This window comes from Delphinapterus leucas, chromosome 19, assembly GCF_059928025.1.
Source record: "Delphinapterus leucas isolate spDelLeu-1000000601 "Yukka" chromosome 19, BTC_Dleu_Yukka2, whole genome shotgun sequence".
Classification (NCBI taxonomy): Eukaryota; Metazoa; Chordata; class Mammalia; order Artiodactyla; family Monodontidae; genus Delphinapterus; species Delphinapterus leucas.
In genome coordinates, this window is record NC_143147.1 from 8,095,491 (window position 1) to 8,116,799 (window position 21,309).

The 21,309-nt window shown below is 41.1% G+C and overlaps 1 long non-coding RNA gene across 2 annotated transcripts in view; it reads right to left on the minus strand.

Moving 5' to 3' along the window:
- The window catches only part of LOC149744736 (uncharacterized), an 81,921-nt gene that overhangs the window by 59,330 nt on the left and 1,282 nt on the right, over positions 1-21,309 (minus strand). Inside the window, exon 2 of one of the 2 annotated variants that reach the window (XR_016388832.1) lies at positions 9,897-9,991. This is a non-coding gene — a long non-coding RNA (uncharacterized LOC149744736). Of the gene's footprint in view, positions 1-5,199; positions 9,992-21,309 lie in introns of those variants that run through there. The other variant, XR_016388831.1, reaches the window with a different exon arrangement.

Sequence of the window (21,309 nt, forward strand, 5' to 3'; positions counted from 1 at the left end):
AATATTACTCAGCCATAAAAAGAAACGAAATTGAGTTATTTGTAGTGAGGTGGATGGACCTAGAGTATGTCATACAGAGTGAATTAAGTCAGAAAGAGAAAAACAAATGCTAACACATATATATGGAATCTTAAAAAAAAAAATAAAAGGTACTGATGGACCTAGTAGCAGGGCAGGAATAAAGAGACAGACATGGAAAATAGACTTGAGGTCACGGGGTGGAAGGGTGAAGCTGAGGCAAAGTGAGAGCAGCATCGACATACATACACTACCGAATGTAAAATAGTCGGCTGGTGGGAAGCAGCATAGCACAGGGAGATCGGTTTGGTGCTTTGCGGTGACCTACAGGGGTGGGATAAGGAAGATGGGAGGGAGGCTCAAGAGGGAGGGGATATGGGGACATGTGTATGCATGTGGCTGATTCGCTTTGTTGTGCAACAGAAACTAACACAGTACTGTGAAGTAATTATACTCCAATGAAGGTCTATTAAAAAAAAAAGATTTAATACAGGAAAAAAAAATAAAGTGTTCGTTCTATTGTACAGTTTGGATACCAGTCCTTTTTCAGATACGTTTTTTAGAGATTTTTTCCTAGTCCCTATCTTATCTTTTCATTCTATTAACAGTGTTTTTTGCAGAGCAGAAATTTAAAACTTTAATGAAGTTCAACTATCAATTTGAAAATGTCCTGTCTATATAATCAGTCATAATTCCAATTATTATTTTAAAGTTCTCTATGTCACAGTAATCAAATTTCCCTGTCAACTGCATCTTTTTTTTTAATCATCAAATCTCTCACCAAATCTTTCACCATGGCTATTTTTACGTCTTCTGTCTTGCACAGACAGTTATTATTTTACCTTTGATTCTTCTCTGAAAGCATTTGCAATCAATTACAGGGAAAAAACTGCTTAATCTTCAAGGAGATTGATGGAAAGGACCCTGACAAGTACTCCAGAATACAGGTTTTTGACAACTTTAAGATCATACTACTGAACTGGGTAAGAATGTTTAGAACTCTAATGAAGAAATTGATTCATAAAACTGCTAACCCAAGATATAGCAAAACAAGACTTATTAACACGTGACTGAACTGAACTGATGTAAATGATTATAATTTTTGCACTTTTTGTTTGAAGCATTCTTGGTTCTTTAATGTTTTGTTTTCCAGATTTAAGGAAATCTTTTCTCTTTCTCTTAAGCTATCTATAACTTACCACCATTTAACAGATTATACTTTTAAAAATAAAAATTAAAACATCATCTTTTCTCTCTACCTGATCCTTGCAGAACTCAGATACTCTTAGCTTCTCATTTTCGTGGCAAAATACTTACCTGCACAGGTTCGATAAGAACCTGTTCTCCCTGTAACAGCACAAAATTGGAAACACTGGTTTATTACTGAGGCTTTGTCTGGATCATGCTACTTGACCTATATGTACATAGAATCAGATGTGACCAGACAGATTTAAGGAACTGCTGTTGACTTTATGGAGCCACTGCTTATGAAGTCCCTTGAAACACTGGCCTGGTACCTTACTTACACTTGAGTAAGGATGGTCATTTTCCAGCTGGCCCAGGAACCTTAAGATGCATTGGGGACCTCAAGAAGAGAGGGATTCACCCAAATCTATAGGTACTGAAGGGGAAGTCTGATGGCAAATTCTTGGCTTGGCTTCCTAGACTTGGAAGACTTTTAAAGGTCCACTCTAGAATTCCTTACTAAAAGTTCCAACAAAGGTGACTTGAAAAGGACCTATATGATAAACCACTATTCTTGCTGTGTTTATACGAATAATCAGGCCAGGATAAGACTAAACTTATTTTACAAACAAATTAGTCTTACTATAATGGCATTTGAGAAAAATAGGGTAACTATAGAGAGGAAATTATGTTTCAATGGAAAACTATCACACACCCCTGTGGTTATTAGATATGCCCCTATTCGTTTTCTTTGAGGTTTTGTTATCTACCTGTAAACTGGACTGGATCCTGAATTATTCTAGTTTCCTCCAATATCTAGTTACACCTGCTCAAACTAACAATAGCAAGTTTTGTCCCACCATTCTAACTTGGAGTCACTAAGAATTAAAACTATCCTTTTCCTGAAACACTATAAGCTAAAGCTGGATGACACGATATAAACTTCAGAGAAACCACCACAACAGATCACGTATGGACAACCTTCATGCCTGCCGTTCTGCAGGCTGCTAAGAAAATTGAGAACACTCAATTCCATAACCAGAGACATTCAAACGGCAAACCAGGAAATTCACCGAATTACAACCGCCATCCTCCTTCCACCGTCTGAAGATACTCTGAGCTCAAATCCAGAAATCGACTTGACTGGATGCCCTCTGGACTCAGAAACTAGGTTTCCAACTATGAATCTTTGTTTTTCTTTTGTTTCCTCAGAAACTCCTCTCATAAATGCCTGACTGCTCACACCACATAGAGACCTAACTTACATGGACACGGACACCCTCCTGCACCACTGCCTCTCGCAACAGACAGAAGAGGTTAACTGCACCGACTTATTCTCAAGAGTAAGACACTAGTTCGCTGAGCTATGAAACAAGGTACCTTAGCTTCTGGGCCGTGAGACTTCTTGTGGAAGTTTCAAAGTGGGAGTGGAGAGGAATGAAGGGTGGCAGAACATGCCACCCCCAAAAATGCCACTTTAGTGTAAGAATTATTTTGAACTAAAGGCACTTGAAAAACAACGGCAGATTTTTGTTGTTGTTGTTAGAAAGGCGGTTAGAAGAGCATTTTAATCTCTGCTTCTCTTTTTGGAAAGAGGACATTAAAAACTCCCATGTGAAAGGTGCCATCGTCCCTGTACCGGGAGAAGAGAAACTTTCTTTGCTGGGGAGTCAGAGCTGAGAGAATTCTGCACAAACAGACCTTGTTAAAATAATTCTTACCTTCCTTTAGCCTCTGCCCATGGCTCAGTTACTCTCCAACAGCTGCCACTCTTTACATGCTACCGGCCAGTATAAAAGCATGTAGATTCTGCCACATTTTTGCATCTTCACTTCCTTACGAGGGCTCCCGTGTCACATAAAGCTTACACAGATGCGTATGCTTTTCTCCCGGGAATCTGTCTTAATGGCAGTTTAATTCTCAGGTCCAGCTGAAAAACCCTAAGAGGGGAAAGGTAAAGGTTTGCCTCCCCTACACGTATGATGACTTCTGGGCTACTTACATGTCAGACTGAAAACTCCAAGTCTGCTACTTAGTTTTTTATTTCTTCCATAATATTTCTATGTTCCAACACCACTTAATTTTTTTGACAGTTTGGAAATGGACCAAAAACACAACAACAACAACAAAAATAGATAAAGTTTGTAATCAAAATTAAAACCTTCTGTGCAACAACTCAATAGCAAAGAAATAAACAAGTCACGGGGATGCCATGCACAGCATGGAGACTAGAGTTACTAGCACTGTGCCGTCTGTTGGAAACGTGCTAAGAGAGAAAATCTTAAAAGTTTTTATCACAAGAAAAAAATTCTTGTGACTATGTATGGTGATGTATGTCACTAGACATTGCGCTGATCATTTCACAACGTGTACAAACATCGAATCATCATGTTGTACACCTGAAACTAATATAATTTTATATGTCAGTTTTATCCAAATTTTTTTAGAAGTTTGTGCAACAGAGGGCACTATCAAAAAGTGAAAAGACAATCTACAGGATGGAAGAAAATATGTGCAAACCATACATCTAATAAGAGTCCAGAATATATTAAAACTTTCACAACTCAACAGCAAAAAGAGAAACGACTCAATTACAAAATGGATAAAGGACTTGAACAGACAAAAAAAGGTATACAGGTAGCCAACAAACTTATGAAAATATGCTCAAGATTAATTTGCATGAAGTAAAGGTACAAATTAAAACCACATTTCACACCCACTAGAATGGCTATAATAAAATATAGTAAAATAATGAATTAAATAAACCAAAAGAATTAAATAAGTAAAAATATAATCAAATAAAATAGAGAAAATTAATAAAATCAAAATTGGTTCTTTGCAAAGAGCCACAAAATTGACAAATTTTTAGTCAGATGGACTAAGAAAAAACAGAGGCTCGCATAACTGCAAGCAGAAATGAAAACGGGGGCATTACTACCAATTTTACAGAAATAAAACAGATTATAAGAGAATACTATGAACCACTGTATGGTAATAAAGTCTATAACCTATTAGAAATGGACAAATTCCTAGAGACACAAAACCTATCAAGACTAAATCACGAAGAAACAGAAATTCTGAATAGATCTATAACTAGTAAGAAGACGGAATCTGTAATAAAAAATCTCCTGACAAAGGACAGTCCTGAACTTAATGGCTTCACTGGTGAATTCTACCAAACATTTAAAGAGGAACCAATATTTACAGACTTTTCCCAAAAAGTGAGGAAGGAAGACTTCCTAATTCATTCTATGAAACCAGCATTACCCTGATACCAAAGCCAGACAAACACACTATAGAGAAGAAAACTACAGACCAATATCCCCTGTGAACACTGATGACAAAATCTCCAACAATATACTAGCAAATCAAACTCAGCAGCATATAAAAGGCTTATACACCATGACCAAGTGGGATTTATTGCTGGATGATTCAACATAGGAAAATGGATTAATACAAAACACATTACAAAATGAAGGGAGAAAACCTCATGATCATCTCAATTGATGCAAAAAAAGCATTTGACAAAAACGCAACACCCTTTCGTGATAAAAACACTTAACAAAAATAGGAATAGAAGGAAAGTACCTCAATGTAATGAAAGCCATATATGAAAAACCCACAGCAAACATAATACTCAATGGTGAAAGACTGACAGCTTTTTCTCTAAGTTCAGGAACAAGGCAAGGATGCCCACTTTTGCCACTTCTATTCAACATAAGTACTAGAAATTCTAGCCAGAGCAATTAGGGAAGAAAAAGGAATGAAAGGCATACAAATTGGAAAGGAAGAATTATCTCTGTTCAAAGATAATATGGGGCTTCCCTGGTGGCGCAGTGGTTGGGAGTCTGCCTGCCAATGCAGGGGACATGGGTTCGTGCCCCGGTCTGGGAGGATCCCACGTGCCGCGGAGCAGCTGGGCCCGTTGGCCATGGCCGCTGAGCCTGCGCGTCTGGAGCCTGTGCTCCGCAACGGGAGAGGCCACAGCAGTGAGAGACCCGCGTACTGCAAAAAAAAAAAAAAAAAAAAAAAAAAGATAATATGATCTTATGTATAGAAAACCCTAACAATTCCACAAAGAAACTGTTAGAGCTAATAAATGAATTCAGTACTGTCACAGAATACAACGTCAACACAGACAAGACACAGTTGTACTTCTGTTCTATACACTAACAATGAACAATCTGAAAAGGAAACTATGAAACAATCCCATTTACAATAGCATCAAAAGGAATAAAATAACTTAAAAATTAACTTTAACCAAGGAGGTAAAAAACTAGTACAATGGAAATTTCAAAATATTGCAGAAAGAAATTAAAGAAGACATAAATAAATGGAATTACACCTCATGTTCAAGGATTGGATGCCTTTTCATTGTTAAGATGGCAATACTACCTAAAACAGTCCACAGATTCAATGCCAATCCCTATAAAAATCTTAATGACATTATTTGCAGAAATAGAAAAACCCAACTTACAATTCACATGGAATCTCAAATGATTTTTGATAAGGATGCTAAGATCATTCAGTGGGGAAAGGACAGTCATTTTTTTTTTTTTTTTTTTTTGCGGTACGCGGGCCTCTCACTGCTGTGGCCTCTCCCACTGCGGAGCACAGGCTCCGGACACGCAGGCTCAGCGGCCATGGCTCACGGGCCCAGCCGCTCCGCGGCACGCGGGATCCTCCCGGACCGGGGCACGAACCCACGTCCCCTGCATCAGCAGGCGGACTCTGAACCACTGCGCCACCAGGGAAGCCCAGGACAGTCTTTTTAACAAATGTTTCTGGGAAAACTGGATATCCACATGCAAAAGAATGAAGTCGGATCCTTACCTAACACCACATACAAAAATTAACTCAGGGACTCCCCTGGTGGCGCAGTGGCTAAGACTCTGCATTCCCAATGCTGGGGGACTGGGTTCGATCCCTGGTCAGGAAACTAGACCCCACATGCATGCTGCAACTAAGAGTCTGCATGCCACAACTAAGGAGCCCTGGAGCTGCAACTAAGAAGCCCACCTGCTGCAACTAAGGAGCCTGTGAGCTGCAACTAAGGAGCCCGCCTGCCGCAACTAAGACCCGGTGCAACCAAATAAATAAATAAATGTTAAAAACAAAAACAAGAACAAAAAAACTAACTCAAGTGGATTAAGCTTAAATGTAAGACCTAAAACTATAAAACACTCAGAAGAAAACATAAGGCAAAATCTCCACAGCACTGGATTTGGGAATGATTGCTTGGATATGACACCAAGGGTACACGCAATAAAAGAAGAACTGACAAATTAGACCATGAAAATTAAAAACTGGTTAATCAAAAGACAGTATCAGGGCTTCCCTGGTGGCACAGTAGTTAAGAATCTGCCTGCCAGTGCAGGGGACACAGGTTCAGATCCTGGTCAGGGAAGATCCCACATGCCGCCGAGCAACTAAGCCTGTGCGCCACAACTACTGAGCCCGTGTGCCACAACCACTGAAGCCCACGCGCCTAGAGCCTGTGCTCCACAACAAGAGAAGCCACCACAATGAGAAGCCTGCATGCTGTAATGAAGAGTAGCCCCCGCTCGCCACAACTAAGGAAAGCCTGTGTGCAGCAACGAAGACCCAACACAGCCAAAAATAAATAAATTAAATAAATATATATTAAAAAAATTAAAAGACAATATCAAAGAGTAAAAAGGCAACCCACAGAATGGGAGCAAATATTTATAAATCATTTATCTGATAAGGTACTAATGTCCAGAATATATAAAGAACTCCAAAAACTCAACAACAACAAAACCAACCTGATTTTAAAATATGCAAAAAAACTTGAATAGAGGGCCTCCCTGGTGGCACAGTGGTTAAGAATCCTCCTGCCAATGCAGGGGACATGGGTTCGAGCCCTGGCCCGGGAAGATCCCACATGCCGCAGAGCAACTAAGCCCATGCACCACAACTACTGGGCCTGTGCTCTAGAGCCCGCGAGCCACAACTACTGAGCCCACATGCCACAACTACTGAAGCCCATGCGCTTAGAGCCTGTGCTCTGCAATAAGAGAAGCCACGACAATGAGAAGTCTGTGCACTGCAACAAAGAGTAGCCCCCGTGCACCACAACTAGAGAAAGCCCGCGCACAGCAACGAAGACCCAACACAGCCAAAAATAAAAACAAATAAATAAATTAATTTTTAAAAAAAACTTGATTAGGTATGTCTCCAAGGAATACATTTAAATGGCCAAGAAGTACATGAAAATATGCTAAACATAACAGATCATTAAGGAAATGCAGATCAAAACCACACTGAGATACTACCTCACGCCCATTAATTAGCATGGCTATTATTAAACAAAACAGAATAAAACCCAGAAAATAACAAGTGTTGACGAGGATGTGGAAAATGGGTCTCCTGTGCAATGTTGGTTGGAATGTAAAATGGTGCACCCACTATGGGAAACAGTACAGCGGTTCCTCAAAAATTTAAAATAGATTACCAGATGACCCACCAATTCCACTTCTGGGCGTATAGCGAAAAGAACCAGAAGCACAGACTCAGATCTCTGTAGTACACTCATGTTCACAGCAGCATTATTCACAACAGCTAAAATGTGAAAGCAACCCAAGTTTCTATCAACAGATGAACGGATAAGCAAGATGTGGTACATATATATATGGTGGAATATTATTCAGCCTTAAAAAGGAAAGAAGTTCTGGCGTATGCTACAACATGGATGAACCTTGAGGATATTATGCTAAGTAAAATAATGTCACAAAAACACAAATGCTACATGACTCCACTTATATGAGGTACTTGGAGCGGTAAAACTCAAAGGGAGAGAAAGTAGAATTGTGATCTCAGGGCTTGGGAGGAGGGGAAATGGAGAGCTATTGTTGGGTGGGCACAGAGTTTCAGATTTACAAGATGAAAACATGGGGATGGATGGTGGGATGATGGTACAACGTTATGAACATATTTAGTACACTGAACTGTACACTAAAAATGGTTAATTTAGTCAATTTTATGTTGGATTTTACCACAATAAAAATTGAGAAAAAGAAAAAGCTGATACAACGTTACCAGTGGTAGAGCTTGAAAAGGCCCTTACTATAAACTCATCGACAGGATTAAATCCATTGAGAGGGGGCTTCCCTGGTGGCGCAGTGGTTGAGAATCTGCCGGCTAATGCAGGGAGACACGGGTTCGAGCCCTGGTCTGGGAAGATCCCACATGCCGCGGAACAACTAGACCCGTGAGCCACAACTACTGAGCCTGCGCATCTGGAGCCTGTGCTCCGCAACAAGAGAGGCCGCGACAGTGAGAGGCCCGCGCACCACGATGAAGAGTGGCCCCCGCTTGCCACAACTAGAGAAAGCCCTCGCACAGAAACGAAGACCCAACACAGCAAAAATAAATTAATTAATTAATAAACTCCTACCCCAACATCTTCTTAAAAAAAAAAATCCACTGAGAGGAAAATACAAACAAAACTACATCAGCAATTAATATTTTATAGGAAAGTGACCTGCTTCCACGGAAGAAGAAATATTCCATATGAGAAAGAGTAAGAAACCGACAAAAGGGATAATCAGATTCATACACTGAAAACCCATGACGGAGTTAACATCCGGGAGAAATGTTTACATAAAAGTGTAGCTCCTTTTTTGATCTCCAATAAGATACTGCAGATCTTCCAAATAACTTAGAAAACATCATTAATATCTATCCACACACAACTGACAGAAAACCATGACAAGGTTAGTTAACACGCTTCATTAACGGTATAAAATTCTCATTTCCAGTTTGTAGCCTGGTGACAATTCTTCTGTTTTAGTTATGGTATTTGAAAACTCTTATTAAAATTTATGTTAAAAATACAGCAACGGCTAATGCTATTCCATAATGGAAAATTAGTTGTTGCCATAGTTGCAAACTTAACATGTTTTTCACACTGTGCCCTTTACTGCTCCTAAATCCCGATAAAAGGAACAAAGTCTAGAGATAAATGGTACAATCACCTAAGGGGTAGTTTAGGGTCCAACTTAACGTCCTGTACACTTCATTCCCTCCAGCGATCACACTGAAGGGAGGAAGGACATGATACGTCACCATAAGGAAAGGCAGAAGGGCTGCGAATCCTCGAGGGTGGTCAAGACGCAGACTGTGGCGGTTTGCACGCCTCAGCCCCTCCTCGCGGCTTTGTCCAGGACACCTCCCCTCGCCGACCTCCCACCCATCTCCTCTCAAACCCAGACACAGTCAGCAGGGCTCACACTTCAACACAGAGACGCCCAGAGGGTCAGGACAGGTTCTGCCCCAAGAACTTCCCTGATCACAGGCACTTAGCAATTTGCATTTCTTAGGAAACCATGGACCAAAAGATCCTTTTGAAGACGCCTAAAACTAGACAACACATCAGGAAACACTACTGCTTTTCTAAGACTACCACACCAAAACAGCAAAATAGTTTCTAAGCTAATTCTCTTTCTTTCTGGCTGAGCCCTGCTTGGTAGATACTAAATTAACTCCCCATTAAGAGGAAAACGTGCTGACACAGGATTTCCTTTTGCCCCCAACTCTCACGTTGGATGCATTTCACTAAACAAAGTGCGTCATGCTGCCAATGGATTTCTTACCATTTTCACCATGAAAGATTCCTTACCTGCCCTGGGATCAACAGGGCCCCATCTCTAAGAGGACCCGCCCTCTGTTACCTGCTCTGCCGCTCTGTTCCAGTTTATCCTCCAGATGTACACCAAGTAGAAGAGGGTTTGAAAGAAGACACATGCTGTCAATCCGGACCAGAGACCTGTGGGTGGCAAACAAGTATCCCGTTCAGGTTTTCTGCAGTCCCCCTCCTGGCATCATTAACATTCTCCCGTAACTACTGTATCCATAGCGTAACCCGCAGCTTATGCTAAGATTTTAGATAATTATGGACCAGGACCAGACTCAAGCTTACCACTGACCAGGTTTGATTCCAACTCTAGTGGGAACCCTCTGGAAGGCTTTAGATGGGTGTGTGCATGTACCTGTGAGGCCTGATGTTTCTAGAAGCCCACTTTGAGAACCATCTCTCCAATTGCTGTGTACAAGAGATGACTGAGAAGCATTATAAACAATGCCTATCTCCTTGTGAGAAGAAACTATTTAAATCACTTAAATATCATTGCATAACAAAGTGGACATAAAATACCCATTCACGTATGAATAACTGCACTACAAAGCCAGCTGTCTAGGCTTGAGTTGGAACCCAGCATAAACTGGGAATTAGTCTGCTAACCCGTTCACATGTCTGGGGCCCCACGTTGGCAAGGGGTCACTGAGGCTGGGCCTCCCGTGGACTCCCGGCCATTTCACTGGAATAACCTCTCGAGTTGAGAAGCAGATGGATGGACAGTTTATACCCTTTGATGGACTGATTCCATTCCTAGGAACCCATCCTAAGGAGAGACTCAGGAATGTCGTTAATAATTCATATACACGGGATGCTCGTCACAATGTTATTTAAAAGAGGAGCAACTTACAGCATCGCTAATTATTAGAGAATTGCTGATCAAAACTACAATGAGGTACCACCTCACACTGGTCAGAACGGCCATCATGAAAACATCTACAAATAAATGCTGGCGAGGGTGTGGGAAAAGGGAACCCTCCTACGCTGTTGGTGGGAATGTACGTTGGTGCAGCCACTATGGAGAACAGTACGGAGATTCCTCAGAAAACTCAAAACAGAGTTGCTACATGATCCAGCAATCCCACTCCTGGGCATATACCCAGACAAAATTATAATTCAAAAAGACACACGCACCCCAATGTTCACAGCAGCACTATTCACAACAGCCAAGACATGGAAACAACCTAAATGTCCATCAACAGAGGAACGGATAAAGACGTGGTACATACACACAATGGAATACTCCTCAGCCATAAGAAAGAATGAAGTAATGCCATTTGCAGCTACATGGATGGACCTAGAGATTATCATACTAGGTGAAGTCAGTCAGAAAGAGAAAGACAAATACTATATCACTTATATGTGGAATCTAAAATATGACATAAATGAACTCATCTATGAAACAAACAGACTCATAGACACAGAGAACAGACTTGTGGTTGCCAAGGTGGGGGGGCGGGTGGGGGAGGGATGGATTGGGAGTTTGGGGTTAGTAGATGCAAAGTATTACACCTAGAATGGATAAACAGCAAGGTCCTACTGTATAGCACAGGGAACTATATTCAATATCCTAGAATAAACCATAATGGAAAAGAACATAAAAAAGAATGTATATATATGCATATAACTGAGTCACTTTGCTCTACAGCAGAAATTAACACAACATTGTAAATCAGCAATACTTCAATTAAAAGATAAAAGGGGAGCAATTTAAATGTCCACTATTAGGGAAGCATTAAATAAATGATACAAGGAAATACTAGAGAATTACTAAAAACCATGTCTTTAACATGGGATCGGGGGAAATTACATACTCAGTATAACCCCACTTCTGTGAATAACAGAAAAAATACTGGGAGAAAAATAATTTTAAAAGGCTGGAATAAAATACATTGAAATACCTCAGGTTTTATATTTGAGGAGTGAACTAGAGGTAATTTTAATTTTCATCATTATATTTTTTATGTATTTTCCATAACAATATTTCCATGTTGTTAATGTATAATTAACAGTTTAAAAGTGTTATTTAACAAATCTGAGCACCTGCTAAATAAGTCCAATAGCGAGAAGCACTTTTATGGACAAAAAGCGAAATCTGACGTGTTCTTATTCTAAAGAGCTCAGTGTCTAGTAGAGGAGAGGTTTTTAGGTTTTTTGCTTTTTTAAAGCAAAGCTGAATTGTGAAACCCCAGCAGCTCATAAGGCAGAGGCTCTGGCTCTTTGGTTAAACGGTATTTCCCTGGTGTCGGTGCTTGGTAGGGATGAGACCGTAATAAATACTTGGCAGTTCTGTGTCCCAAACAGAGAAGGGCGAAATCCTGCTTGACACTGATCAAATACCCCACAGGCTCCCAGCCTGAAATGGTCATCAAAAGAGACATGACATTGAGGACAGTTACTCATTAAGCCATCACATGACAACATTTCCAAAAAGTCAGGATAAGAAACTAAGCACCTCTGTTTGTGTGGACACAGAAGGCTCTCACGACAGCTGCGGGATTAAAATTTCACAGAGCAATGGGGACAGGTTCAAAATTGTTTACACCGTAAAAATGTACTGGTTGACACAGAACAAAAGGAGCTACTTGAATACATGCTACAGCATTGGGTCAGTCCTCGAATCAGACTATTTTCTGCAGAAAACACAGCTCTTGGTTACTGAGGAAATCCACAGAAATTGCAGATGTGGATATATATAGATGCAGAACACATACAACAACTTACCCCAAAAGCACATGACAGATTGTTTTGCACAATTCTATACAGTTAGAATCTTGATAAAATGGATAGATTTCTGAAAATATGTATAATTTGCCAAAGCTGACCCCCCCACAAAAGATATAAAGTCTAAACAAACTGATTTCAGAGAAGGAGTTGTAAAAGCTGTAACAAGGTCCTCCAAAACACCCAGCATGAAAGTTTCATAGAATTTAGCCAAACCTCCATAATACAGATCATTCCTATACTATGTAGATTGTTTCAGGACATCCAAACGGGAAATAATTTCAATTCTCTTTATGTTATGAATGTAACATTAATGCTATTAATATCAACCCTTAGAAAGATTACATAAAAGATAAAGCTACAGACCAATCTTCCTCATAACTATCATTGCAAAATTCTTGAATAAAATATTAACAGAGTCCAGCAGCTCGCTGCAAGAGTAGCACACAGCAATCAGGACTGTTCCATATGAGGAAACCAAGTGGTATCACTTATCATCATAATCGATCTAAGGAGAACAATGATAGAATCATCTCTGTAGGCACTAAAAGGCCATTTGACAAAATCCTCAACCATCCTTGCTGGAAACGTTCAATAAAGCAGACTCCATGGATACCTCCTGAACATTGTTTTAAAAAAGATGCACACATAAACTTATTTATGTGTGTCTCTGTGTATGCTTTGATGACATATTTAAGACCATTTAAAAATCGAGACGGATTAACTGTGGTTCAGGCATGGAGCTGGGTGGCCTTTGTGGATGTGGTTTCAGACACGTTCCTGCATCATCGAGAACTTGAATTTTCTGCACCGTATCAGACTCAAGGACACCAACAGCCTTTCTCAAAAGAATCTCTGCCAGCAGCTGCAACCTTATGATATCAAGGTCTCCCCTTGTAACTATGCAACCATTTCAACCCCAGCCAATCCTTGCTTAACAAGCACCCTTACTTCTCGCCAGCTCCAATGCTAACTCTTGACAAACATCTTAACACAGCTTTGTGGTTTTTCCCTTTATAAGCCTCCCCCGTTCTGCAGTCTGGCAGAAAACAAGAACAGCTACTTGAATCTGTGTCTCCCAGTCTAGAGTCCTCATCTTGCCTAAATAAAACTCTCTTCTGTTCCTTAATACAGATTATTGATTATTGGCGTCAACAGTGTGTATGTCAGCCCCAAATCCAACATGCTATTTGGTAGAGAAACAACAGAAGCACTATCTCTGAGGTCCTAAACAAGACAAGCATTTCCACTAATACCATGACAATTTATTGTTCTGCTACAGGTGTTTAGGCAGGAAAAAGAAATCAGTGGAGTATCATCTGGAATGGAGAATATAAAATTATCACATTATTTGTAGACGATATGATTGTATCCTTGGAAAATCCACGAGAATCATCTGAAAACTACTGCAAACAGCAAGAGGCATTCAGAATTGTAACAAGATAGAAAATTCACAATCATTAACAGCTCTCTACATACAACCAACTTTTAGACTACGCAACGGAAGAGAAGGCATCCAACAGCAACAAAAGCATACAGTGCCGAGGGATACCCTTTACAAGGAAAATGACAAAAGCATGCCTGAGCAGACGCTAGCATTTCTCAAGTGTTCATAAGATATTTGAACACAGAAGCTGAGACCGCCAGGAAAGCACCTATTTTATGAAAACACAGATGGCCTCCAGGTCTTGGACCGAGATAATAATAAAGAAAATTTTATTTCTTCCTTTCCGATTTGGACCCTTTTTAATTCTTTTTCTTGCCTAACTACTCTGTCTCCAGCTTCCAATACCATATTGGATAGAAAGAGCAAACGGAGACATCCTTGTCTTATTCTTGGTCCGGGGGGAACCTTTCTGTCTCAGCACTGAGTGTTCTGTTAGCCATGAGTTCTTCATGTATGGCCTTCATCATGCTGGACAATCTTTCATCTTTTGTGAATCACTTTTACATATTTTTCTCTCCCATTTCACTTTTTTTAAATGTGGTAAAATGTACATAACATAAATTTACCCTTTTAAGCATTTTAAAATGTGTAATTCAGTGGCATTACACGCATTCACCACTATCCATGGACAGAAATTTATCATCATTCCAAATGGAAACTGTGCACCCATGAGCCCACTACCCTCCAGACGTTAGTAACCACCATTCTGTTTCTGTCTCTATGCATGTGGCTGGGTGCCCGGCATAAGTGGAATCACGTGATATTTGTCTCCAGTTCATTTTACGTGATTTTGTCAAACTTCCCCTTTTGTATCTCTGCTTTATTCTACCTTTGGTTGTTTCTAAAGTGGTCTTCATTTCTGTTCAAGTGTTCTTTTTCTTTTCCATGTCTTTCCTAAGTTTTAATTACTTGTTTGTCCTCTCCTTATTGTTTTCTCATCTATTCTTTAATCTTTTAACGCATTCCTTTGGGCTTTTTCTTTTCCTTCAAAGATTATGTTTCGGTCTCTCAAGAAATTGTGAGAATTATCCATCTGGATGTCCATTATTTCATATAAGGTTTCATCTCCTCTTCCTTAGAGGTGTATGTGTGTACACATGTGTGTAGTGTCTATGCGTGGGCACTGGGTTTGTTCTTTTCTGACTAATACTGATCCGTGGACACAAACAGCTCTAGCGGGCAAGTATCTGCTGAGGAAGAGCATGGCGGGTTAGGGCAGGTATCCAAGGCAGCCTGAGGCTCCAATTCACGTTTACCGCCTTAACATCTTTTGTAAAATCTGTTTTTTCTTGCCATGGAAATACATGCAAATAGTCATAAACATATGAAAAGGTGCCCAGCGTCATTAGTCATCAGGGAAATGCAAGTTAAAATCTCGCTGAGAAACCACTACACAGCTACGAGAATGGTTAATTTTTTTAAACTGACATCATCAAGTGCTGGAGAGGCTGTGGAGCTAGTAGACTGTCACACACACACACACTCTACACACGCACCACCACACACACACATACACACACTCTACACACGCAGCCACACACACACACACAACACTATACACGCAGCCACACACACACACACACACTCTACACACGCAGCCACACACACACACACAACACTATACACGCAGCCACACACACACATACACACACACAACACTCTACACACGCACCACACACACACACACTCTACACACGCAGCCACACACACACACATACACACAACACTACACACGCACCACCACACACACACACTCTACACACGCAGCCACACACACACACACTCTACACACGCACCACCACACACACACACTCTACACACGCAGCCACACACACACACACTCTACACACGCAGCCACACACACACACACTCTACACACGCACCACCACACACACACACACTCTACACACGCAGCCACACACACACACTCTACACACGCAGCCACACACACACATACACACAACACTACACACGCACCACCACACACACACACACTCTACACACACACCACCACACACACACACACTCTACACACGCAGCCACACACACACACACTCTACACACGCAGCCACACACACACACTCTACACACGCAGCCACACACACACACACACTCTACACACGCACCACCACACACACACGTGGGGACTGTGAATTGGTACAAGCACGACGGAAAGTTATTTGACTACTGAAGTTATGCATGTATCTGCTTCCACATGGAAATTCTCTAGCCGTGACTAGATATAGGGGTATAAGGGGGATGCTGGTAACCTTCTGGGTGGTAGATATACAGGTGGGTTACCTTTGCCATAATTCATGGTACACATTTATAATTCATGCACTGTTTTGTATTTATATCATATCCAATAAAAACGTAGTGTTTTATTACCCCCCCAAAAGATGCTAGACTACATGCAAGGTTCAAATGTGTGACCTCTTCAGCAGTCAGCAGGGAGAGCTTTCCTAAAGGCAAGTGGGGAATGAACACCTTAATTCTCTCAGTCTCAGGGGACGAAGGGTGTGAGTGCAGCCCAGGACTCCTTCCTTCCTTCTGGGCCTAATCTGGTCTCCTAGAAAACTGGCTGATTTGCTCATAACTTATACCACACTGCAAGGAATATATTGACTGCATACATAGTTTTTAAAATGTTAACGTTTTGTACCTCCTTTTACCCCATCGTGGATTAGTCTGAGGACCTGGATAACAGAATTAAGTGAAATGTGGCATGTCTCTCTATCATGTTCAGGTCTCTGGGTAGCAAGTGGCAAAAAAATTCAATTCAAACACTGGGTCCCTGACGTTTGGAAATTGACTGGTTTATGAGAGGAACTATGACGATGTCCTTCACAGAGGTGCTTTTAGCTTCAAGCCTTAACTGAACACAAACGATCTTATCAGGACTTGTCTCTGAGCTCTGCCTTCCTCTGTCTCAGCTTTATTCTCAGCGAGTCATTTCCCCTGGGGTGCCAACAAATTAGCTACAAGTGGCTCTAGGATTCTACCATCCGCATAGCTGGTGAGCCCATGGGGAAAGCATGTCTCTGTCATGATAGGTCTAAACAAAGTTCTGGGAGGGCTGAATGGTCAGGCTTGGGTTACCCGCACCGGAGAGGGGTCACAGAGTGGACCACCCACAATGAAGAAACTTTAAGGACAAAAAAGGGGTAATGGACTAGGAAAGTATGGTGGCCAGGCGTACTATATGTCCCCAAAGAAACAGCTTGTAGGCACTCACCCCACAATCCTGTACCTGCAAGTGGTAATCTCACTCGCCCGGAGATACTTAAATCCATGGGCACACCATAATCAAAAGCTGGAAAGGGAGCGTTTCAACTTGGGGGTGAAAGAATCCCCAGTCCACTCTTCGGTTTCATAAACATACCACCTTGTTCTGCTGAAGAATTTGGACATGGGTTTTCTTAGGTCCGTCTCCCAAGGCAATAAAAATAAAAACAAAAATAAACACATGAGACCGAATTAAACTTACAAGCTTTTGCACAGCAAAGGAAACCATAAAAGAAAACAAAAAGACTGCCTACGGAATGACCGACAGGGCTTAATTTCCAAAACATACAAACAGCTCATAATACTCAACAGCAAACAAACAACCCAATCGAAAAATGGGCAGAAGACCTAAACAGACATTTCTCCAAAGAAGAAATACAAATGGCCAATAGGTACATGAAAAGATGCTCAACGTCCATGATTAACAGAGAAATGCGGGACTTCCCTGGTGGCACAGGGCTTAAGACTCTGAGCTCCCAATGCAGCGGGCCTAGGTTCGATCCCTGGTCAGGGAACTAGATCCCACGATCATGCTGCAACTAAGACCTGGTGCAAATAAATAAATAAAATAAAAATTTTTTAAAAAGAGAAATGCAAATCAAATCTACAATGAGGTATCACACTGGTCAGAATGGCCATCATTAAAAAGTCTACAAATAACAAATGCTGGAGAGGGTGTGGAGAAAAGGGAACCCTCCTACACTGTTGGTGGGAATGTAAATTGGTGCAGCTACTATGGAGAACGGTATGGAGGTTCCTCAGAAAATATACTACCATATGATCCAGCAATCCCACTCCTGGGCATATACCCAGACAAAACTCTAATTCAGAAAGATACATGCATGGCTATGTTCATAGCAGCACTATTCACAATAGCTAAGACACAGAAACAATGTAAATGTCCATCAGCAGATGAATGGATAAAGAAGATGTGGTACGTATATACACAATGGAATACCACTCAGCCATAAGAATGAAATAATGCCATTTGCAAAAACATGGATGCAACTAGAGGTTATCATATTAAGTGAAGTAAGTTAGAAAGAAAGACAATGTTATATGACATCACTTATATGTGGAATCTAAAATATGACACGAATGAACTTATCTATGAAACAGAAACAGACTCACAGACATAGAGAACACAATGGTGGCTGCCAAAGGGGAGGGGGCTGGGGGAGGGATGGAGTGGGATGTTGGGATTAGCAGATGCAAACTATTATATATAGGATGGATGAACAACAAGGTCTTACTGTATAGCACGGGGAACTATATTCAGTATTCTATGATAAACCAATTAATGGAAAAGAATTAAAAAAAAAAAAAAGAATGTATACAGAGAATTCCCTGGCGGTCCAGCGGTTAGGACTCTGTGCTTTCATTGCTGAGGGCCCGGGTTCAATCCCTGGTTGGGGAACTAAGATCCCATAAGCCGTGTGGGGAAAAAAAAAAAAAAGTATATATATATATATATATATATATATATATATACATATATGTGTATATGTATAACTTAATCACTTTGATGTACAACAAAAATTAACACAACACTGTAAATCAACTCTACTTCAATTTAAAAAATTACACACACAAAAAAAGAGTTTGGATGTGGTTTTAAAATATGCCAAAAAGAAAGCCATCAATTGATCTCTCCAGTTAATAAAAAAAAACGTTCAAGAGTTGGCAGAGTCAAACTCCTGGTGATGTTGCCATTAGAACTGCGACAGATTCTTCCTAAGATCCTCCTGTCTAATCCTCAGCAGAAGAAGCAGCCCTTTGCTGCTCAGAGATTAACTTGCCTTAGATGATACTTTGATATCATGCCTTAGATTGCCTATTTTCACGCTGGAATTCTGTTCATTATTTACATTTTAAAAAATTGTGGCATGAGTCCTATGTCAGTTTCCCTAGTCCCTTACATAACATTCCTTAGCTCAGGGTTTAAAATGGTTACTCAATGAACTCTGAGCCCATTTAAACATCACCACATGGTTCCAGAAACAGGTTTCCTCCATTTTTTGAAAGTCTGCTTTACACCACTGTGCTTTTACTAAAGACCTGCTTTAGTCCCTGTGTTTGCTAATGGAAAGAAATCCAAAGAGGATTTTCACTTTTAGGAGAGAAGGAGGTGAAGAGTGAAAATAGCATACAGCGTTTGTAATTGCTACTTGGCTTTACTCCATTTCGGCTTAGGGACGGGTTCCTGGGAATTCTCTCCTCTGGGACAGCGGGAGAATCCTGCACTGACCTTAGACCGTGGGCCTACTGTGCACAGGCAACGCTTGGGTATGAAGTTGGCTTAGACACCGGTATGTGCTGGAAGCTACAGCTTTTCCCGGTAAAGTAAAAGGCCTGCTCACCAGCAACCTCCCCTTTACCAGCAAGATCACCGTGGTATCTCCATGTGGACTTCATGTTTTTGGCCAAAAGAAGGCAAGGAAGAAGGCGAAGGAAAGTTTGATGGTCATGCCACCTTCCTTCCTTCACCAAGAATCTCTTCAAATAACTCTCAAATTACTGTGGCTATTGAGAAAGCCACAAACGTGGACAGTGCAAGACACGGAGGCTGGGGTACTTGAGACTGTACCATTCCTTTGTTCAATAAATATTTACAGAGTGCCTACAACCGACCAGATTCTTTGCTTGGTACTGACACTACGTTGAACACGAAAGACAGACACAAACAAATGGGTAAGGGACAGAGTGGCTGAGCCTGGTATTTCAGGCATGGTGGTCAGTGAAGGCTTCTTTAGGGAGGTTACATTTAAGCAGAGATGGAATTAACTTAGCTGAGCACTCCAGGCCGAGGAAAGAGCAGAGTGCAAAAGGCCCGAAGTGGAGGTGTGCTTCTCGTTCTGTGAACAGCAAGAGAAGCACTCCACTAAGTGGGAGAATCATACAAACGGAGCCTGGAGAGGAGGCTGCAGGCCAGGACACGTACGGCTAGTTGAGTGTTTTGGATTTTGTTCTATATGTCACAGGAAGCCACTGGAAAGCTTTGAGTAGGGAAGTAAGAGGGTCGAGGGTCTTGTGAAAGGATCACTGACAGCTGGGCGGAGAATGGCTGCAGCAAAGCGTATCAGTCAGGATCCAGCCGTGAAAAGAGAACCCACTCCAGTTACTACAGGTGGAGGGGATCTGAAGAGTAAGCGGGGTCAGAGGGACGCATGGGGTGATACCACTGATGAGAAGCTGCTGAAAATTCCCCTGGCTGGAAGGAACCCAGGGGAGCTGCACCAGCACTAGTGCCACCTGGAGATGCTGTCACTGTCATCCTGTATCTCCTAGAGAGCGGCCACCTTGACCAAGGAAGGAATCATCCCAGCTCCTCTTCCACTACAGAAACACCCAGCAACTGCCACAACTCACTGGAAGCCGGCTGGCAGGAGAACCGGGAAAAGAGTTCACACACTCTGGGCGTCTGTGGGACAGAATATAAAAGGGCAGGTGGAGGACTGAGAAATGACAGATAAATAACCTTCACCGAGTCCACAGTAGAAGCAGGAAACCCAGTAGGATGCTACATAAAGTGCTGGTAAAAATGATTATGGCTTGAACTAGGGCAAAAGTGGTTGAATTCAACCACTGGTATTTTTTTTCTTCAACCACTGGTATTTTTTTTTATTAATAATATGCATTTTATTCTATAAAGAAATAAACTATGTTCCAATGTGAGTTACTCTGATACGATAATTTTCATAGATTTTTTTCCACGTACATAACAAATATAATAGAGAAAACTCAAACAACCTCAGCAACTAAGATATATTTCTCTTTCTATGGCCAGTGTTGAAAAAACCGTCTCCAAAACTTTCTGAGAGTTTGTAACCATCCTGTTAAAATGACATACTATTATTTCTTTTAATTGACAAATACATCCATGACAGTCGTCCTTCAACTGGAAAACCACTGGTATTTTTACTATGTTTTGAAACTAGGGCCAAAGAGAAGAGTCAGGATGATCCTAAGGCCTGGGCAAATGGGATGAAGGGTG